Here is a 21363-nt window from a genome sequence, read left to right on the forward strand (position 1 = left end):
TACCAGACGAAGATGCTTGGAGCTCTCAGTCTCTAAACTAGGGAGCCGCCCGACAGGGTCCAAGACCTGACTGTAGCCTACCAGACAAAGATGCTTGGAGCTCTCAGTCTCTAAACTAGGGAGCCGCCCGACAGGGTCAAAGGCCTGACTGTAGCCTACCAGACAAAGATGCTTGGAGCTCAGCCTCTAAACTAGGGAGCCGCCCGACAGGGTCCAAGGCCTGAATGTGGCCTACCAGATGAAGATGCTTGGAGCTCTCAGTCTCCATACTAGGGAGCCGCCCGACAGGGTCCAAGGCCTGAACGTGGCCTACCAGACAAAGAAGCTTGGAGCTCTCAGTCTTTAAACTAGGGAGTCGCCCGACAGGGTCCAAGGACTGACTGTAGACTTCCAGACAAAGAAGGTTGGAGCTCTCAGTCTCTAAACTAGAGAGGCGCCCGACAGGGTCCAAGGCCTGACTGTAGCCTACCAGGCAAAGATGCCATCGAGCTCTCCGTCTCTAAACTAGAGAGTCGCCTGACAGGGTCCAAGGCCTGACTGAAGCTTATCGAGCAATGAGCCATAGACCCTCCAAGGCACTGAGCCTTCACTTATGACCCTCTGAACTAGAGAGCTACCCTACACAGGATCCGAGGCCTGACTGTAGCTTACCAGACAAAGATGCTTGGAGCTCTCAGTCTCTAAACTAGGGAGCCTCCCGACAGGGTCAAAGGCCTGACTGTAGCCTACCAGGCAAAGATGCTTGGAGCTCTCAGTCTCTAAACTAGGGAGCCGCCTGACATGGTCCAAGGCCTGAATGTGGCCTACTAGACGAAGATGCTTGGAGATCTCAGTCTCTAAACTAGGGAGCCGCCTGACATGGTCCAAGGCCTGAATGTGGCCTACTAGATGAAGATGCTTGGAGCTCTCAGTCTCCATACTAGGGAGCCGCCCGACAGGGTCAAAGGCCTGAGTAGCCTACCAGACAAAGATGCTTGGAGCTCTCAGTCTCTAAACTAGGGAGCCGCCTGATAGGGTCCAAGGCCTGACTGAAGCTTACCGAGCAATGAGCCGTAGACCCTCCAAGGCACTGAGCCTTCACTTATGACCCTCTGAACTAGAGAGCTACCCTACACAGGATCCGAGGCCTGACTGTAGCTTACCAGACAAATAAGCTTGGAGCTCTCAGTCTCTAAACTAGGGAGCCGCCTGACAGGGTCAAAGGCCTGACTGTAGCCTACGACAAAGTTGCTTGGAGCTCTCAGTCTCTAAACTAGGGAGCCGCCCGACAGGGTCAAAGGCCTGACTGTAGCCTACGACAAGGATGCTTGGAGCTCTCAGTCTCTAAACTAGGGAGCCGCCCGACAGGGTCCGAGGACTGGCTGTAGCCTACCAGACAAAGAAGGTTGGAGCTCTCAGTCTCTAAACTAGAGAGGCGCCTGACTGGGTCCAAGGCCTGACTGTAGCCTACCAGACAAAGATGCTTGGAGCTCTCAGTCTCTAAACTAGGGAGCCGCCCGACAGGGTCCGAAGACTGACTGTAGACTTCCAGACAAAGAAGGTTGGAGCTCTCAGTCTCTAAACTAGGGAGCCGCCCGACAGCGTCCAAGGCCTGACTGTAGCCTACCAGGCAAAGATGCTTGGAGCTCTCAGTCTCTAAACTAGGGAGCCGCCTGACAGGGTCCAAGGCCTGACTGTATCCTACGACAAAGATGCTTGGAGCTCTCAGTCTCTAAACTAGGGAGCCGCCCGACAGGGTCAAAGGCCTGACTGTATCCTACGACAAAGATGCTTGGAGCTCTCAGTCTCTAAACTAGGGAGCCGCCCGACAGGGTCCGAGGACTGGCTGTAGCCTACCAGACAAAGAAGGTTGGAGCTCTCAGTTTCTAAACTAGAGAGGCGCCTGACTGGGTCCAAGGCCTGACTGTAGCCTATGACAAAGATGCTTTGAGCTCTCAGTCTCTAAACTAGGGAGCCGCCGACAGGGTCCAAGGCCTGACTGTAGCCTACCAGACAAGATGCTTAGAGCTCTCAGTCTCTAAACTAGGGAGCCGCCTGACAGGGTCCAAGGCCTGACTGAAGCTTACAGAGCAATGAGCCGCAGACCTCAGAGAGTCCACAGCCTGGCTGTAGCCTGCCAGGCAAGGATGCTTTGAGCTCTCAGTCTCTAAACTAGGGAGCCGCCCGACAGGGTCCAAGGCCTGACTGTAGCCTACCAGACAAAGAAGCTTGGAGCTCTCAGTCTCTAAACTTGGGAGCCGCCCGACAGGGTCCAAGGCCTGACTGTAGCCTACCAGGCAAAGAAGCTTGGAGCTCTCAGTCTCTAAACTAGGGAGCCGCCCGACGGGTTCCAAGGCCAGACTGTAGCCTACCAGGCAAAGATGCTTGGAGCTCTGTCTCTAAACTAGGGAGCCGCCCGACAGAGTCCAAGGCTTAACTGTAGCCTACCAGGCAGTGATGCTTGGAGCTCTCAGTCTCTAAACTAGGGAGCCACCCGACAGGGTCCAAGGCCTGACTGTAGCCTACCAGACAAAGATGCTTGGAGCTCTCAGTCTCTAAACTAGGAAGGCGCCCGACAGGGTCCAAGGCCTGACTGTAGCCTACCAGAAAAAGATGCTTGGAGCTCTCAGTCTCCATACTAGGGAGCCGCCCAACAGGGTCCAAGGCCTGACTGTAGACTTCCAGACAAAGAAGCTTGGAGCTCTCAGTCTCTAAACTAGGGAGCCGCCCGACGGGTTCCAAGGCCAGACTGTAGCCTACCAGACGAAGATGCTTGGAGCTCTCAGTCTCTAAACTAGGGAGCCGCCCGACAGGGTCCAAGACCTGACTGTAGCCTACCAGACAAAGATGCTTGGAGCTCTCAGTCTCTAAACTAGGGAGCCGCCCGACAGGGTCAAAGGCCTGACTGTAGCCTACCAGACAAAGATGCTTGGAGCTCAGCCTCTAAACTAGGGAGCCGCCCGACAGGGTCCAAGGCCTGAATGTGGCCTACCAGATGAAGATGCTTGGAGCTCTCAGTCTCCATACTAGGGAGCCGCCCGACAGGGTCCAAGGCCTGAACGTGGCCTACCAGACAAAGAAGCTTGGAGCTCTCAGTCTCTAAACTTGGGAGCCGCCCGACAGGGTCCAAGGCCTGACTGTAGCCTACCAGACAAAGAAGCTTGGAGCTCTCAGTCTCTAAACTTGGGAGCCGCCCGACAGGGTCCAAGGCCTGACTGTAGCCTACCAGACAAAGAAGCTTGGAGCTCTCAGTCTCTAAACTTGGGAGCCGCCCGACAGGGTCCAAGGCCTGACTGTAGCCTACCAGGCAAAGAAGCTTGGAGCTCTCAGTCTCTAAACTAGGGAGCCGCCCGACGGGTTCCAAGGCCAGACTGTAGCCTACCAGGCAAAGATGCTTGGAGCTCTGTCTCTAAACTAGGGAGCCGCCCGACAGAGTCCAAGGCTTAACTGTAGCCTACCAGGCAGTGATGCTTGGAGCTCTCAGTCTCTAAACTAGGGAGCCACCCGACAGGGTCCAAGGCCTGACTGTAGCCTACCAGACAAAGATGCTTGGAGCTCTCAGTCTCTAAACTAGGAAGGCGCCCGACAGGGTCCAAGGCCTGACTGTAGCCTACCAGAAAAAGATGCTTGGAGCTCTCAGTCTCCATACTAGGGAGCCGCCCAACAGGGTCCAAGGCCTGACTGTAGACTTCCAGACAAAGAAGCTTGGAGCTCTCAGTCTCTAAACTAGGGAGCCGCCCGACGGGTTCCAAGGCCAGACTGTAGCCTACCAGACGAAGATGCTTGGAGCTCTCAGTCTCTAAACTAGGGAGCCGCCCGACAGGGTCCAAGACCTGACTGTAGCCTACCAGACAAAGATGCTTGGAGCTCTCAGTCTCTAAACTAGGGAGCCGCCCGACAGGGTCAAAGGCCTGACTGTAGCCTACCAGACAAAGATGCTTGGAGCTCAGCCTCTAAACTAGGGAGCCGCCCGACAGGGTCCAAGGCCTGAATGTGGCCTACCAGATGAAGATGCTTGGAGCTCTCAGTCTCCATACTAGGGAGCCGCCCGACAGGGTCCAAGGCCTGAACGTGGCCTACCAGACAAAGAAGCTTGGAGCTCTCAGTCTTTAAACTAGGGAGTCGCCCGACAGGGTCAAAGGCCTGACTGTAGCCTACCAGACAAAGATGCTTGGAGCTCTCAGTCTCCATACTAGGGAGCCGCCCAACAGGGTCCAAGGCCTGACTGTAGACTTCCAGACAAAGAAGCTTGGAGCTCTCAGTCTCTAAACTAGGGAGCCGCCCGACGGGTTCCAAGGCCAGACTGTAGCCTACCAGACGAAGATGCTTGGAGCTCTCAGTCTCTAAACTAGGGAGCCGCCCGACAGGGTCCAAGACCTGACTGTAGCCTACCAGACAAAGATGCTTGGAGCTCTCAGTCTCTAAACTAGGGAGCCGCCCGACAGGGTCAAAGGCCTGACTGTAGCCTACCAGACAAAGATGCTTGGAGCTCAGCCTCTAAACTAGGGAGCCGCCCGACAGGGTCCAAGGCCTGAATGTGGCCTACCAGATGAAGATGCTTGGAGCTCTCAGTCTCCATACTAGGGAGCCGCCCGACAGGGTCCAAGGCCTGAACGTGGCCTACCAGACAAAGAAGCTTGGAGCTCTCAGTCTTTAAACTAGGGAGTCGCCCGACAGGGTCCAAGGACTGACTGTAGACTTCCAGACAAAGAAGGTTGGAGCTCTCAGTCTCTAAACTAGAGAGGCGCCCGACAGGGTCCAAGGCCTGACTGTAGCCTACCAGGCAAAGATGCCATCGAGCTCTCCGTCTCTAAACTAGAGAGTCGCCTGACAGGGTCCAAGGCCTGACTGAAGCTTATCGAGCAATGAGCCATAGACCCTCCAAGGCACTGAGCCTTCACTTATGACCCTCTGAACTAGAGAGCTACCCTACACAGGATCCGAGGCCTGACTGTAGCTTACCAGACAAAGATGCTTGGAGCTCTCAGTCCCTAAACTAGGGAGCCTCCCGACAGGGTCAAAGGCCTGACTGTAGCCTACCAGGCAAAGATGCTTGGAGCTCTCAGTCTCTAAACTAGGGAGCCTCCCGACAGGGTCAAAGGCCTGAGTAGCCTACCAGACAAAGATGCTTGGAGCTCTCAGTCTCTAAACTAGGGAGCCGCCCGACAGGGTCCAAGGCCTGACTGTAGCCTACCAGACAAGATGCTTAGAGCTCTCAGTCTCTAAACTAGGGAGCCGCCCGACAGGGTCCAAGGCCTGACTGTAGCCTACCAGACAAGATGCTTAAAGCTCTCAGTCTCTAAACTAGGGAGCCGCCTGACAGGGTCCAAGGCCTGACTGAAGCTTACAGAGCAATGAGCCGCAGACCTCAGAGAGTCCACAGCCTGGCTGTAGCCTGCCAGGCAAGGATGCTTTGAGCTCTCAGTCTCTAAACTAGGGAGCCGCCCGACAGGGTCCAAGGCCTGACTGTAGCCTACCAGACAAAGAAGCTTGGAGCTCTCAGTCTCTAAACTTGGGAGCCGCCCGACAGGGTCCAAGGCCTGACTGTAGCCTACCAGGCAAAGAAGCTTGGAGCTCTCAGTCTCTAAACTAGGGAGCCGCCCGACGGGTTCCAAGGCCAGACTGTAGCCTACCAGGCAAAGATGCTTGGAGCTCTGTCTCTAAACTAGGGAGCCGCCCGACAGAGTCCAAGGCTTAACTGTAGCCTACCAGGCAGTGATGCTTGGAGCTCTCAGTCTCTAAACTAGGGAGCCACCCGACAGGGTCCAAGGCCTGACTGTAGCCTACCAGACAAAGATGCTTGGAGCTCTCAGTCTCTAAACTAGGAAGGCGCCCGACAGGGTCCAAGGCCTGACTGTAGCCTACCAGAAAAAGATGCTTGGAGCTCTCAGTCTCCATACTAGGGAGCCGCCCAACAGGGTCCAAGGCCTGACTGTAGACTTCCAGACAAAGAAGCTTGGAGCTCTCAGTCTCTAAACTAGGGAGCCGCCCGACGGGTTCCAAGGCCAGACTGTAGCCTACCAGACGAAGATGCTTGGAGCTCTCAGTCTCTAAACTAGGGAGCCGCCCGACAGGGTCCAAGACCTGACTGTAGCCTACCAGACAAAGATGCTTGGAGCTCTCAGTCTCTAAACTAGGGTGCCGCCCGACAGGGTCAAAGGCCTGACTGTAGCCTACCAGACAAAGATGCTTGGAGCTCAGCCTCTAAACTAGGGAGCCGCCCGACAGGGTCCAAGGCCTGAATGTGGCCTACCAGATGAAGATGCTTGGAGCTCTCAGTCTCCATACTAGGGAGCCGCCCGACAGGGTCCAAGGCCTGAACGTGGCCTACCAGACAAAGAAGCTTGGAGCTCTCAGTCTCTAAACTTGGGAGCCGCCCGACAGGGTCCAAGGCCTGACTGTAGCCTACCAGACAAAGAAGCTTGGAGCTCTCAGTCTCTAAACTAGGGAGCCGCCCGACAGGGTCCAAGGCCTGACTGTAGCCTACCAGACAAAGAAGCTTGGAGCTCTCAGTCTCTAAACTTGGGAGCCGCCCGACAGGGTCCAAGGCCTGACTGTAGCCTACCAGGCAAAGAAGCTTGGAGCTCTCAGTCTCTAAACTAGGGAGCCGCCCGACGGGTTCCAAGGCCAGACTGTAGCCTACCAGGCAAAGATGCTTGGAGCTCTGTCTCTAAACTAGGGAGCCGCCCGACAGAGTCCAAGGCTTAACTGTAGCCTACCAGGCAGTGATGCTTGGAGCTCTCAGTCTCTAAACTAGGGAGCCACCCGACAGGGTCCAAGGCCTGACTGTAGCCTACCAGACAAAGATGCTTGGAGCTCTCAGTCTCTAAACTAGGAAGGCGCCCGACAGGGTCCAAGGCCTGACTGTAGCCTACCAGAAAAAGATGCTTGGAGCTCTCAGTCTCCATACTAGGGAGCCGCCCAACAGGGTCCAAGGCCTGACTGTAGACTTCCAGACAAAGAAGCTTGGAGCTCTCAGTCTCTAAACTAGGGAGCCGCCCGACGGGTTCCAAGGCCAGACTGTAGCCTACCAGACGAAGATGCTTGGAGCTCTCAGTCTCTAAACTAGGGAGCCGCCCGACAGGGTCCAAGACCTGACTGTAGCCTACCAGACAAAGATGCTTGGAGCTCTCAGTCTCTAAACTAGGGAGCCGCCCGACAGGGTCAAAGGCCTGACTGTAGCCTACCAGACAAAGATGCTTGGAGCTCAGCCTCTAAACTAGGGAGCCGCCCGACAGGGTCCAAGGCCTGAATGTGGCCTACCAGATGAAGATGCTTGGAGCTCTCAGTCTCCATACTAGGGAGCCGCCCGACAGGGTCCAAGGCCTGAACGTGGCCTACCAGACAAAGAAGCTTGGAGCTCTCAGTCTTTAAACTAGGGAGTCGCCCGACAGGGTCCAAGGACTGACTGTAGACTTCCAGACAAAGAAGGTTGGAGCTCTCAGTCTCTAAACTAGAGAGGCGCCCGACAGGGTCCAAGGCCTGACTGTAGCCTACCAGGCAAAGATGCCATCGAGCTCTCCGTCTCTAAACTAGAGAGTCGCCTGACAGGGTCCAAGGCCTGACTGAAGCTTATCGAGCAATGAGCCATAGACCCTCCAAGGCACTGAGCCTTCACTTATGACCCTCTGAACTAGAGAGCTACCCTACACAGGATCCGAGGCCTGACTGTAGCTTACCAGACAAAGATGCTTGGAGCTCTCAGTCTCTAAACTAGGGAGCCTCCCGACAGGGTCAAAGGCCTGACTGTAGCCTACCAGGCAAAGATGCTTGGAGCTCTCAGTCTCTAAACTAGGGAGCCGCCTGACATGGTCCAAGGCCTGAATGTGGCCTACTAGACGAAGATGCTTGGAGATCTCAGTCTCTAAACTAGGGAGCCGCCCGACAGGGTCAAAGGCCTGAGTAGCCTACCAGACAAAGATGCTTGGAGCTCTCAGTCTCTAAACTAGGGAGCCGCCTGATAGGGTCCAAGGCCTGACTGAAGCTTACCGAGCAATGAGCCGTAGACCCTCCAAGGCACTGAGCCTTCACTTATGACCCTCTGAACTAGAGAGCTACCCTACACAGGATCCGAGGCCTGACTGTAGCTTACCAGACAAATAAGCTTGGAGCTCTCAGTCTCTAAACTAGGGAGCCGCCTGACAGGGTCAAAGGCCTGACTGTAGCCTACGACAAAGATGCTTGGAGCTCTCAGTCTCTAAACTAGGGAGCCGCCCGACAGGGTCAAAGGCCTGACTGTAGCCTACGACAAGGATGCTTGGAGCTCTCAGTCTCTAAACTAGGGAGCCGCCCGACAGGGTCCGAGGACTGGCTGTAGCCTACCAGACAAAGAAGGTTGGAGCTCTCAGTCTCTAAACTAGAGAGGCGCCTGACTGGGTCCAAGGCCTGACTGTAGCCTACCAGACAAAGATGCTTGGAGCTCTCAGTCTCTAAACTAGGGAGCCGCCCGACAGGGTCCGAAGACTGACTGTAGACTTCCAGACAAAGAAGGTTGGAGCTCTCAGTCTCTAAACTAGGGAGCCGCCCGACAGCGTCCAAGGCCTGACTGTAGCCTACCAGGCAAAGATGCTTGGAGCTCTCAGTCTCTAAACTAGGGAGCCGCCTGACAGGGTCCAAGGCCTGACTGTATCCTACGACAAAGATGCTTGGAGCTCTCAGTCTCTAAACTAGGGAGCCGCCCGACAGGGTCAAAGGCCTGACTGTATCCTACGACAAAGATGCTTGGAGCTCTCAGTCTCTAAACTAGGGAGCCGCCCGACAGGGTCCGAGGACTGGCTGTAGCCTACCAGACAAAGAAGGTTGGAGCTCTCAGTTTCTAAACTAGAGAGGCGCCTGACTGGGTCCAAGGCCTGACTGTAGCCTATGACAAAGATGCTTTGAGCTCTCAGTCTCTAAACTAGGGAGCCGCCCGACAGGGTCCAAGGCCTGACTGTAGCCTACCAGACAAGATGCTTAGAGCTCTCAGTCTCTAAACTAGGGAGCCGCCTGACAGGGTCCAAGGCCTGACTGAAGCTTACAGAGCAATGAGCCGCAGACCTCAGAGAGTCCACAGCCTGGCTGTAGCCTGCCAGGCAAGGATGCTTTGAGCTCTCAGTCTCTAAACTAGGGAGCCGCCCGACAGGGTCCAAGGCCTGACTGTAGCCTACCAGACAAAGAAGCTTGGAGCTCTCAGTCTCTAAACTTGGGAGCCGCCCGACAGGGTCCAAGGCCTGACTGTAGCCTACCAGGCAAAGAAGCTTGGAGCTCTCAGTCTCTAAACTAGGGAGCCGCCCGACGGGTTCCAAGGCCAGACTGTAGCCTACCAGGCAAAGATGCTTGGAGCTCTGTCTCTAAACTAGGGAGCCGCCCGACAGAGTCCAAGGCTTAACTGTAGCCTACCAGGCAGTGATGCTTGGAGCTCTCAGTCTCTAAACTAGGGAGCCACCCGACAGGGTCCAAGGCCTGACTGTAGCCTACCAGACAAAGATGCTTGGAGCTCTCAGTCTCTGAACTAGGAAGGCGCCCGACAGGGTCCAAGGCCTGACTGTAGCCTACCAGAAAAAGATGCTTGGAGCTCTCAGTCTCCATACTAGGGAGCCGCCCAACAGGGTCCAAGGCCTGACTGTAGACTTCCAGACAAAGAAGCTTGGAGCTCTCAGTCTCTAAACTAGGGAGCCGCCCGACGGGTTCCAAGGCCAGACTGTAGCCTACCAGACGAAGATGCTTGGAGCTCTCAGTCTCTAAACTAGGGAGCCGCCCGACAGGGTCCAAGACCTGACTGTAGCCTACCAGGCAAAGATGCTTGGAGCTCTCAGTCTCTAAACTAGGGAGCCGCCCGACGGGTTCCAAGGCCAGACTGTAGCCTACCAGACGAAGATGCTTGGAGCTCTGTCTCTAAACTAGGGAGCCGCCCGACAGAGTCCAAGGCTTAACTGTAGCCTACCAGGCAGAGATGCTTGGAGCTCTCAGTCTCTAAACTAGGGAGCCGCCCGACAGGGTCCAAGGCCTGACTGTAGCCTACCAGGCAAAGATGCTTGGAGCTCTCAGTCTCTAAACTAGGGAGCCGCCCGACAGGGTCCAAGGCCTGACTGTAGCCTACCAGGCAAAGAAGCTTGGAGCTCTCAGTCTCTAAACTAGGGAGTCGCCCGACAGGGTCCAAGGACTGACTGTAGACTTCCAGACAAAGAAGGTTGGAGCTCTCAGTCTCTAAACTAGAGAGGCGCCCGACAGGGTCCAAGGCCTGACTGTAGCCTACCAGGCAAAGATGCCTGGAGCTCTCAGTCTCTAAACTATAGAGCCGCCTGACAGGGTCCAAGGACTGACTGTAGACTTCCAGACAAAGAAGGTTGGAGCTCTCAGTCTCTAAACTAGAGAGCCGCCTGACAGGGTCCAAGGCCTGACTGAAGCTTACCGAGCAATGAGCCATAGACCCTCCAAGGCACTGAGCCTTCACTTATGACCCTCTGAACTAGAGAGCTACCCTACACAGGATCCGAGGCCTGACTGTAGCTTACCAGACAAAGATGCTTGGAGCTCTCAGTCTCTAAACTAGGGAGCCGCCCGACAGGGTCAAAGGCCTGACTGTAGCCTACCAGGCAAAGATGCTTGGAGCTCAGCCTCTAAACTAGGGAGCCGCCCGACATGGTCCAAGGCCTGAATGTGGCCTACTAGACGAAGATGCTTGGAGCTCTCAGTCTCTAAACTAGGGAGCCGCCCGACAGGGTCCAAGACCTGACTGTAGCCTACCAGGCAAAGATGCTTGGAGCTCTCAGTCTCTAAACTAGAGAGCCGCCCGACGGGTTCCAAGGCCAGACTGTAGCCTACCAGACGAAGATGCTTGGAGCTCTGTCTCTAAACTAGGGAGCCGCCCGACAGAGTCCAAGGCTTAACTGTAGCCTACCAGGCAGAGATGCTTGGAGCTCTCAGTCTCTAAACTAGGGAGCCGCCCAACAGGGTCCAAGGCCTGACTGTAGCCTACCAGGCAAAGATGCTTGGAGCTCTCAGTCTCTAAACTAGGGAGCCGCCCGACAGGGTCCAAGGTCTGACTGTAGCCTACCAGACAAAGATGCTTGGAGCTCTCAGTCTCTAAACTAGGGAGCCGCCCGACAGGGTCAAAGGCCTGACTGTAGCCTACCAGACAAAGATGCTTGGAGCTCAGCCTCTAAACTAGGGAGCCGCCCGACAGGGTCCAAGGCCTGAATGTGGCCTACCAGATGAAGATGCTTGGAGCTCTCAGTCTCCATACTAGGGAGCCGCCCGACAGGGTCCAAGGCCTGAACGTGGCCTACCAGACAAAGAAGCTTGGAGCTCTCAGTCTTTAAACTAGGGAGTCGCCCGACAGGGTCCAAGGACTGACTGTAGACTTCCAGACAAAGAAGGTTGGAGCTCTCAGTCTCTAAACTAGAGAGGCGCCCGACCGGGTCCAAGGCCTGACTGTAGCCTACCAGACGAAGATGCTTGGAGCTCTCAGTCTCTAAACTAGAGAGGCGCCTGACATGGTCCAAGGCCTGAATGTGGCCTACTAGACGAAGATGCTTGGAGATCTCAGTCTCTAAACTAGGGAGCCGCCCGACAGGGTCAAAGGCCTGAGTAGCCTACCAGGCAAAGATGCTTGGAGCTCTCAGTCTCTAAACTAGGGAGCCGCCTGATAGGGTCCAAGGCCTGACTGAAGCTTACCGAGCAATGAGCCGTAGACCCTCCAAGGCACTGAGCCTTCACTTATGACCCTCTGAACTAGAGAGCTACCCTACACAGGATCCGAGGCCTGACTGTAGCTTACCAGACAAATAAGCTTGGAGCTCTCAGTCTCTAAACTAGGGAGCCTCCCGACAGGGTCAAAGGCCTGACTGTAGCCTACCAGGCAAAGATGCTTGGAGCTCAGCCTCTAAACTAGGGAGCCGCCTGACATGGTCCAAGGCCTGAATGTGGCCTACCAGATGAAGATGCTTGGAGCTCTCAGTCTCCATACTAGGGAGCCGCCCGACAGGGTCCAAGGCCTGAACGTGGCCTACCAGACAAAGAAGCTTGGAGCTCTCAGTCTTTAAACTAGGGAGCCGCCCGACAGGGTCCAAGGCCTGACTGTAGCCTACCAGGCAAAGATGCCATCGAGCTCTCAGTCTCTAAACTAGGGAGCCGCCTGATAGGGTCCAAGGCCTGACTGAAGCTTACCGAGCAATGAGCCGTAGACCCTCCAAGGCACTGAGCCTTCACTTATGACCCTCTGAACTAGAGAGCTACCCTACACAGGATCCGAGGCCTGACTGTAGCTTACCAGACAAAGAAGGTTGGAGCTCTCAGTCTCTAAACTAGAGAGGCGCCCGACAGGGTCCAAGGCCTGACTGTAGCCTACCAGGCAAAGATGCCATCGAGCTCTCCGTCTCTAAACTAGAGAGTCGCCTGACAGGGTCCAAGGCCTGACTGAAGCTTATCGAGCAATGAGCCATAGACCCTCCAAGGCACTGAGCCTTCACTTATGACCCTCTGAACTAGAGAGCTACCCTACACAGGATCCGAGGCCTGACTGTAGCTTACCAGACAAATAAGCTTGGAGCTCTCAGTCTCTAAACTAGGGAGCCGCCCGACAGGGTCAAAGGCCTGACTGTAGCCTACGACAAGGATGCTTGGAGCTCTCAGTCTCTAAACTAGGGAGCCGCCCGACAGGGTCCGAGGACTGGCTGTAGCCTACCAGACAAAGAAGGTTGGAGCTCTCAGTCTCTAAACTAGAGAGGCGCCTGACTGGGTCCAAGGCCTGACTGTAGCCTACCAGACAAAGATGCTTGGAGCTCAGCCTCTAAACTAGGGAGCCGCCTGACATGGTCCAAGGCCTGAATGTGGCCTACCAGATGAAGATGCTTGGAGCTCTCAGTCTCCATACTAGGGAGCCGCCTGACAGGGTCCAAGGCCTGACTGAAGCTTACCGAGCAATGAGCCGTAGACCCTCCAAGGCACTGAGCCTTCACTTATGACCCTCTGAACTAGAGAGCTACCCTACACAGGATCCGAGGCCTGACTGTAGCTTACCAGACAAATAAGCTTGGAGCTCTCAGTCTCTAAACTAGGGAGCCGCCTGACAGGGTCAAAGGCCTGACTGTAGCCTACGACAAAGATGCTTGGAGCTCTCAGTCTCTAAACTAGGGAGCCGCCCGACAGGGTCAAAGGCCTGACTGTAGCCTACGACAAGGATGCTTGGAGCTCTCAGTCTCTAAACTAGGGAGCCGCCCGACAGGGTCCGAGGACTGGCTGTAGCCTACCAGACAAAGAAGGTTGGAGCTCTCAGTCTCTAAACTAGAGAGGCGCCTGACTGGGTCCAAGGCCTGACTGTAGCCTACCAGACAAAGATGCTTGGAGCTCTCAGTCTCTAAACTAGGGAGCCGCCCGACAGGGTCCGAATACTGACTGTAGACTTCCAGACAAAGAAGGTTGGAGCTCTCAGTCTCTAAACTAGGGAACCGCCCGACAGCGTCCAAGGCCTGACTGTAGCCTACCAGGCAAAGATGCTTGGAGCTCTCAGTCTCTAAACTAGGGAGCCGCCTGACAGGGTCCAAGGCCTGACTGTATCCTACGACAAAGATGCTTGGAGCTCTCAGTCTCTAAACTAGGGAGCCGCCCGACAGGGTCAAAGGCCTGACTGTATCCTACGACAAAGATGCTTGGAGCTCTCAGTCTCTAAACTAGGGAGCCGCCCGACAGGGTCCGAGGACTGGCTGTAGCCTACCAGACAAAGAAGGTTGGAGCTCTCAGTTTCTAAACTAGAGAGGCGCCTGACTGGGTCCAAGGCCTGACTGTAGCCTATGACAAAGATGCTTTGAGCTCTCAGTCTCTAAACTAGGGAGCCGCCCGACAGGGTCCAAGGCCTGACTGTAGCCTACCAGACAAGATGCTTAGAGCTCTCAGTCTCTAAACTAGGGAGCCGCCTGACAGGGTCCAAGGCCTGACTGAAGCTTACAGAGCAATGAGCCGCAGACCCTCCAAGGCACCGAGCCTTCACTTATGACCCTCTGAACTAGAGAGATACCCTACACAGGATCCGAGGCATGACTGTAGCTTACTGAGCAATGAGCAGCAGACCCTCCAAGGCACCGAGCCTTTACTTGTGACCCTCTGAACTAGAGAGATACCCTACACAGGATCCGAGGCATGACTGTAGCTTACTGAGCAATGAGCAGCAGACCCTCCAAGGCACCGAGCCTTTACTTGTGACCCTCTGAACTAGAGAGCTACCCTACACAGGATCCGAGGCCTGACTGTATCTTACTTAGCAATGAGCCTCCAAAGCACCGAACCTTCGCCTGTGACCCTTTAAAGTTTGGAGCCACCCTTGGAACACTTAAAAATGGGTCTTTAGCTGTGAGAATGTGAATTAATGTGCCACCCTACATAGGGTCTAGGCCTGATTTCATCGCACTGTGTAATGCGTCTGAGACCCCTAGACTCAGGGCTCTTACCTGTGACCCTCTGAACTAGGGAGCCAGCCAGCACAGCATCCACAGCCTGACTGTAGCCTACGTTACGACCCAAAGCACTGCGCCTTCACCTGCGACCTCTACACTACGGAGCGATTTCCACTTGAAATTGGGGCATTTTTAGTAATCACAGTACTCGAAATCAGGGGCCTTATTTATGAAGGCCTTGCGCCACCGGTGCGTGTCTTTTTCCCATTTTAAAAGTCACGTAAAAGTGGCGCAAGTCCTTCATAAATAAGGCCCCAGACCCCCAGGAGTTTGTTTTCTGGAGTCGCAGGAAGCCATCTTGTAGTTTCGGCAAAAGAAACCTTCAGGACACAAACATAAAGGGTAGAGGTTGGCAATCAGACTGCTTAACCTAGTAAGGCAGCTCAGTGGGTTAAGTCACCAACTACATGAAACCTGGATCCTCAGGTTCCAACTCCGGTGCAACACAAGCAATCACCCCATCTTTGGCGGGAAACCTGATCGCCGTTGATTTGAGCGCTAATATAACTTAATGTCAGGGTTCTATGTTTATGGTATTAATTTTACCATTTCTTTCTACATTTATTCATTTTTATTTTTGCTCATCTTACTAATAATTACCCATTATTATTTTTTAGTGGGGAAAAAATGAACCCATTTTCTATATAATTGTACCGTGAAAGAAATCTGGCCTCGCACCCATCGTCAAGTCAGAAAATGTATATAAACAAAATTAATATAATCTGTGAATCCCAGAATTGGGCAACAAAGGAAAGTCCCAGCATCACGTGAGCATAAATGCGAAAGTGCAGATACGGAGCACAAAGTAATAAACATCTCCATGTGATGAAACCAAAACTAAATTGTGCAATGTAACGCACTGAAATTCAAACAGATGCAAGGAACTAAACTTTTACATTTTAGCAAGCTGATCATAATTCTCACCAATGATGGCAAGCCTGAGAGTGAGGCTTCACATGTCAGAAGCATGCACAACTCGGTAGCGTGGTTATCATACTGATCAAGAACATGGCTGCTGCTGCTACAGTCATGTTAAGCCAATAAACCTATATTCCGCTGTCCTCTCACACTTCGAAGGTTGTGGGCTGTAGGGAGCCAAGCAGACATTTACAATACACAAGACATTCACATGAAAAAGCATAGCATCTCGAAAGTAGCACATGTGAAAACCTGCACGTACCGAAACTTCCTTAGAAAATATAATCCGTGTTTTGAAAATCCCTAAACGGCTGGTCACGCAGCCCTGGCTGACATTCGAATTTCTATTTTTAAAAATAAATACAGACTTTGAAATAGGTTGCGTTTTTCCTCATCTGTATATATAAAATCCACAAAAATAGAATCTGCAAGCCTTGCTTATTATATAAACTGCAATCACTAACTCATAATTTGCCATGTTTAAATCAAGTTAATATTAGGGTATTGCAAAATGTGTGCCATTGCTTATGAGTAATTATGTGAAATTTCAGCAATATTATGCAGAGTTATACTTAATTTAAAAACATCTAAAACTGTAGTCTGGCCCTGTATTTTAGCTGAAAAAACACGTACCCACTTTGGACTAGAGGATTCATTTTGCGATATAAATGTAGGGCACAAAAAAACAGATGCAATATGTGAACAACAGGTGCTTGTACTTTGCGGTTCACGTTGTATCCGGTGCACATTTTTACAGACAACTGCTGATTCATGGTATATTTTTATGCAAAAGTAAAGTAATTACATACTGTGGCATGTTAGCATTTTTTTAAATGGGAATTTACCCACCAAGAGTAACTCGCAGTTACCATGGAAATTACACTCCATAGAAAACTCATCCGACGGGGAAAGTTGACTAACTTGTGGCGTTGCCTCAAAGAGTGAGAAAAACTGCGTCAGATCTACTGATCTATTAGGATATGGTGCTGTTTTTATCTTACTCTGCGCTGACGCACTTTTGGCGAGTTTGCACCTACGCACACACCATTGCACCGTGCTGCAAGGGTGTGTGGTTTTGCACTGGAAGGGGAACCCTCCAGAACAAAACTATGATTTAATACCTTTCAGACTTTGTATGCGAGTTGTACAGTGCAGCAAACATGAATAGTTGGAAAAATGTTGAGAGTGTAAAACTTGGGGGCAAATTTACAAGCAGCTTGCGCCTCTTTTACGCAGCTGTTGCGCCACTCTTGTGACGCAGCAGCAGCGCAAAGCCAGCACCATGGTGTGGGGTACTTACAATGTGACGCATCTGGGAGATGCGTCTTGTTGTAAAGACTGCGCCACATGTAGGGGTTCCGGCGCAGGGGGTGGTTCCGGTGCAGGAACGCCACCTAAAGTGGCTGAGTGAAATCTTCAAGATTTCACTGAGCCACTGTTAAGGCCAATGCTGCATCAAAACCCTGCGCCTGCTTGAAGCGTGTGCAAGGATTGACGCAGCATTTTAAGGATAGGGCACCCCCGAGCCTTGCTGGAGCTGCGTCGCACTTGCGATGCAACTCCAGGAATGTGCCGCCGTTACAGCAGCAGATGCGTCATGCAACTGTCCATTTTTGCCCCTTGCTCCGTAGGCGTATCCATGGTGGCGGAGCTGTGACGCACAATAACTGGCGCATCCCTGCTGATATGCAAGGATGCACCAGTTATTGTAAATCTGCCCCTGGTTCCGTAGGTGTGGCTGTCTAGGAGATGCCGGTGTTTAGCACAAATCACTCTCTGCCAATGTTAGTAGGGAGGGATTTGATTCAAAACCCATGGATGGTTGCATGAGAACGCCTATGCACTCCCGATGGAACGCACCCTTGATGGAAAGTAGCGCATAGCGCTACTTTTATTACTTTGGGCAGCTTTCCAACGTGAATCAGGATTTGCTTTGGATAGTAAATCCCAACACATTTTGCGATGGGTTTGTGCCACTTTTGTGATGTAAAATTTGCACAAAGTCTTGATAAATCTGTACCCACGGTCCTCGATAACATGGCAGAATATGTCCGATAGTGCACCCTCTTCCACCGAGCAGCCGGCGCAGTGGTTTAATGAAAGCGTAGGCAGCACCTTGAAGGTGTGATAAGAGAGTCCCACAGCACACCTGCATCTATTAATGCCCTTAACTTACTGAAGCTATCACACAAGTTACACAGAGCCGCAGAGTCTGAAGTTACACTACATCCCTCAGGTGAGAAGGGCTCCCCCTTCATATACACACTCACTCATTCCCCCTCGGTCTCCTCTGTCGCCTAGAGCAGAGTGACTCACTTCCCGTGCTCTACGTGTGATGCACCCCTCCTAGTATCCGTGCACTGCCCTAGTGCAAGAATGCATGTCTGGTGAAGCACAATATACAGTCAGCAAGGCCTGTACCTAAGACAGAAACAACATGGTCAATGTGCACGTGTACTTCATGGGCAGAGCAAGCACACTTGGGGGATACACCACTGGTATACCAGTGCATCTGCGCATGACTGTGACGTGCGTGTCCAGGGCCTAGGCCCACCCAGTCCCACTTCCTGTCTCACTCCCTCCCTTCATGGGCTAGGAAATGAGCTCCAATATCCCAACAGGAGCACTGTGAAGAGTCCAGGTGCCACTGGTAAAAATGCTTCATTTTATTAGGTATTTTTAAAAGATGGTGCCTACCACCCTGTGGTAGCTTCAGTGTGCTTGGCATGTTGTGGGGATGCACCCCATGTCAGGGTGCAACATAGGCATAATCTATCCATGTCATTTTCTTTAGTTTGATTTTCTAGAACGAAATTTGAGTTTTTGATTAAGTCTGCTCGTGTAAACTGGCCTGTCTTATGTTTGGGGTAAAAAACAAATCCATTTCCAAACAATTCTTTGGAGCAGATGTTTTTGTGATAGCCACCAGCACAGACAGATTCGGAATCTGTTCGAATAGTAAACTGTCTGCTGTCTGAACCTGTAAATTCGCCATAACCTGAGCGATAGCAGTGCTGTATGAGGCTATAAAGTCTCCCTATCTCTTCCATACTGCACATTACACTTACAAGGTTTACATATTTGTTATACATCTGTCCCTTCCCAGGAGATAGTCAGTTGTACCACGTGACCCAGCAACTTCCAGGAAGGCACACGATGGAAAATGAAAGGAAGTGAAATGTTGAAGTGCACTGGGCCATTTTAAATTCAAGATTCTGAACTTCTTGAGTCACCAATAGCTTTTTATATATTTCCTTTGGAGATTGTGCTGAGAATTGCCACTTTGGCAGCCATATTCCCACGATGAGCCTGCGGCTCGCCTGGCGGGAGTCAGGCTTGCTAGGGGCACCAAGCATACAGTGTGCTATGAGTGCCCTGGGAAAGCCTGGGGTATGCACTATATAAATACAAACCATTCCCTCTTCTATCCCCACACTATCTCTTTTCAAGCCAAACAACAAACTCACAGGTCCACAGCTCAAATGAATTTCATATCTCCCTCTACTAATTCACTACTAATCCTCTTTGGGTTCCGGAGTGGAGTGCGACTTGCGGAAAAGCGATTCAACGCCTCGTCAGGGGTAGTAGCACTATATAAATGCAATTACAACATGCAAATAAAAACAGAGTTTTAAAAGCACCGTTTAACCGAATTTGTTTTAAATGTTCCCATGGAGGGGTTCTTTCCCTCATCCCCCTGATGAAGTCAGGCTAGCTCCCTTCACCCACCTGTCTCAATTTGGGAAAAGGTGTTACACCTCTCGACTTTCAAAGGTCACCAGCTGCCACCACTCTCTCTTACCATTTTCCTGTGGTCTTCTTTCTGCTCTTCCTTCTCGCTACCTGTCTTGCCTAAGTTAGCTTTCTCTTTTTCACTTTTGTGGTGCCATCTTCTCTGCTGTTTCTTTTTTTTCTCACTTGTTTCTAGTCCCCACGTTTACCTATGGTGTCTTTTCTCTCTTCTCTCAGCTCACATGCTCTGTGATGATGAGAGATAGTAAGGCTTCTTTTCTCGAGGTCATCTCTAGATAATATATGGACGTATGTAGCTATCGACGTACACTAAATGGATACTGCAAGTCATAGAGGAGTCCCATGATCATAAAGGGGAATGCAGCCAAAGGTCGAGAATATCACAGGACTCCAAGGTGACTTATAAAAGCCTTACAACACATGGTAGAGGGTAGGTTATTTCTTAAAACAGAAGGCCGTCATGCCATTTTTCTTACCCCGACACTTTTTTAAATCCTTCGGAGCATCTATATGACTTTGTGGCAAGTCACCATGCTGCACTGCATCTGAGGAGTTGCATGGAAACATCCCAGCAACACCCATGGAACGCCTTTCCAGGGCAGAGTAACGCAAAGCAGCGGTTTGCACTGTGTTGCGTGTCTCCTGATTTATGTAGCCACTCAGCACCACGCCACGTGGCCTTGCATGGCTACATAAATCACATTGCGTTGCAAATGTACATTATTGCGTGGTGCAAGTGCAGCGCCGCTGAACTCATCAATATAACCCATAGTTTCTTACTGCTCGTTATGAAAAAGATGCAATGGTTGCTGATACATAGAATAAATACGAAATATGTATTTGGAAATCAAGCAAGTTACAATGCAGTTCATAGTTAGTTTCCGAAATATTTTTTTAGCACCTAAATGTAAGTCATGTCTATTAGTGTCTGTAATTTACATGTTTTGGTAACATGTAAGTAGATGTTTCTCTTTCTTGAATAAAACTCCAGTAGTACAATAAATAAATACGGAGCCATAAAGCCTTCTCTTCTGTTGATGGCAGAAAATTTCCAGTGACAGACAGCTGGGAAGGAAGAGCGGTGAAGCTAGTGTTATCTCTCATAGTTCAATGCATCCACTACTCTGCTCAGTGATATCTGAAAGTCAGACTGTCAGCTGGCTCTGGCAGGAAGCATTGTCACATCACAACTCAACAGTAATAACTAATTACAGTGTTCCAGAAATAGCTATTACATTCGAGAAGCGATATTACCCGTAGATGGGTTCCTCATACAGTTATTGCACACTTCATTACATTAAACATTATAAATCATTAATGTCTAACTCTGTTACTTAATGCTCGTGCAGAAAGGCACATCACGCAGCAGCCTGTTGCCCTGCAAGCCATGCCATGGTAGTACTGACACTCAATGCAGAGTTGGGATGAGGGGCCTTCCTGAGCCAGACACGGCCAGCACCACAGGGGCTGTGGGAGATTCTGTAATGCCCCCATACACAGATGTATTATTACACTGGGAGGTATTTGGAAGAGCTAGTTGTGCTCTTTATTTTCTGGAAGGTGACCAGCCTAAAACCCTATCTTTCTCTCTCCAACTTTCTTTCATATGTCTGTACTCTCCTTCAGTCTCTCCCAACTTCTTTCTGCATGTCTACCTCTCTTTTGCTATGCCACTCTTTTGCTGTCACTCCTTCTATCGCTCTATTTTCTCTTTCTGTCTCTCTCTTTTGCCTCCTACTTTTAATTTTTATTCTTTTGTATCATGTTATGTTATGTTATGTTATGTTATGTTATTTATTCTTTTATATAGCGCTCGGCTACTCAAAAAGAGTGTCCCGGCGCTTTATTGGAGAAAGGAAAAACTGCGACAGAATAACATAACACCAGATAAAAGAATAAACGGAGTGCCAGACAAAAACTCACAGTAGACAGGCTACTGAGTAAACAGCCAAGTTTTAAGGCCTTTTCTAAAAGCCAGCAGGCTAGTGTCTCCCCGCAGAGCAAGCGGCAAAGAGTTCCACAACTGCAAAGAGTTCCACAACATGCTCTCTGATACCTTCTTTGCTCTGTATCATTCGCTCACTCTGTCTCCTCGTTTTATCTTCCAATGTCTCTATATTTATACTTCTCTTCTCTCCATCTCTCCCTTTCACTCGCTATTTTGCTCTCCTTTTCACTTTCCATCTCTCTCGCCTTTTCCTCTTTGTTATTCTCTCTTTTTCTCTAGCCTCGTATCAGTTTGGAATTCTTTCTCCATTTCACTTTATCTTTTTTTCTCTTTGTA

This window comes from Lissotriton vulgaris, chromosome 2_2 (assembly GCF_964263255.1).
Source record: "Lissotriton vulgaris chromosome 2_2, aLisVul1.2, whole genome shotgun sequence".
Lineage (NCBI taxonomy): Eukaryota > Metazoa > Chordata > Amphibia > Caudata > Salamandridae > Lissotriton > Lissotriton vulgaris.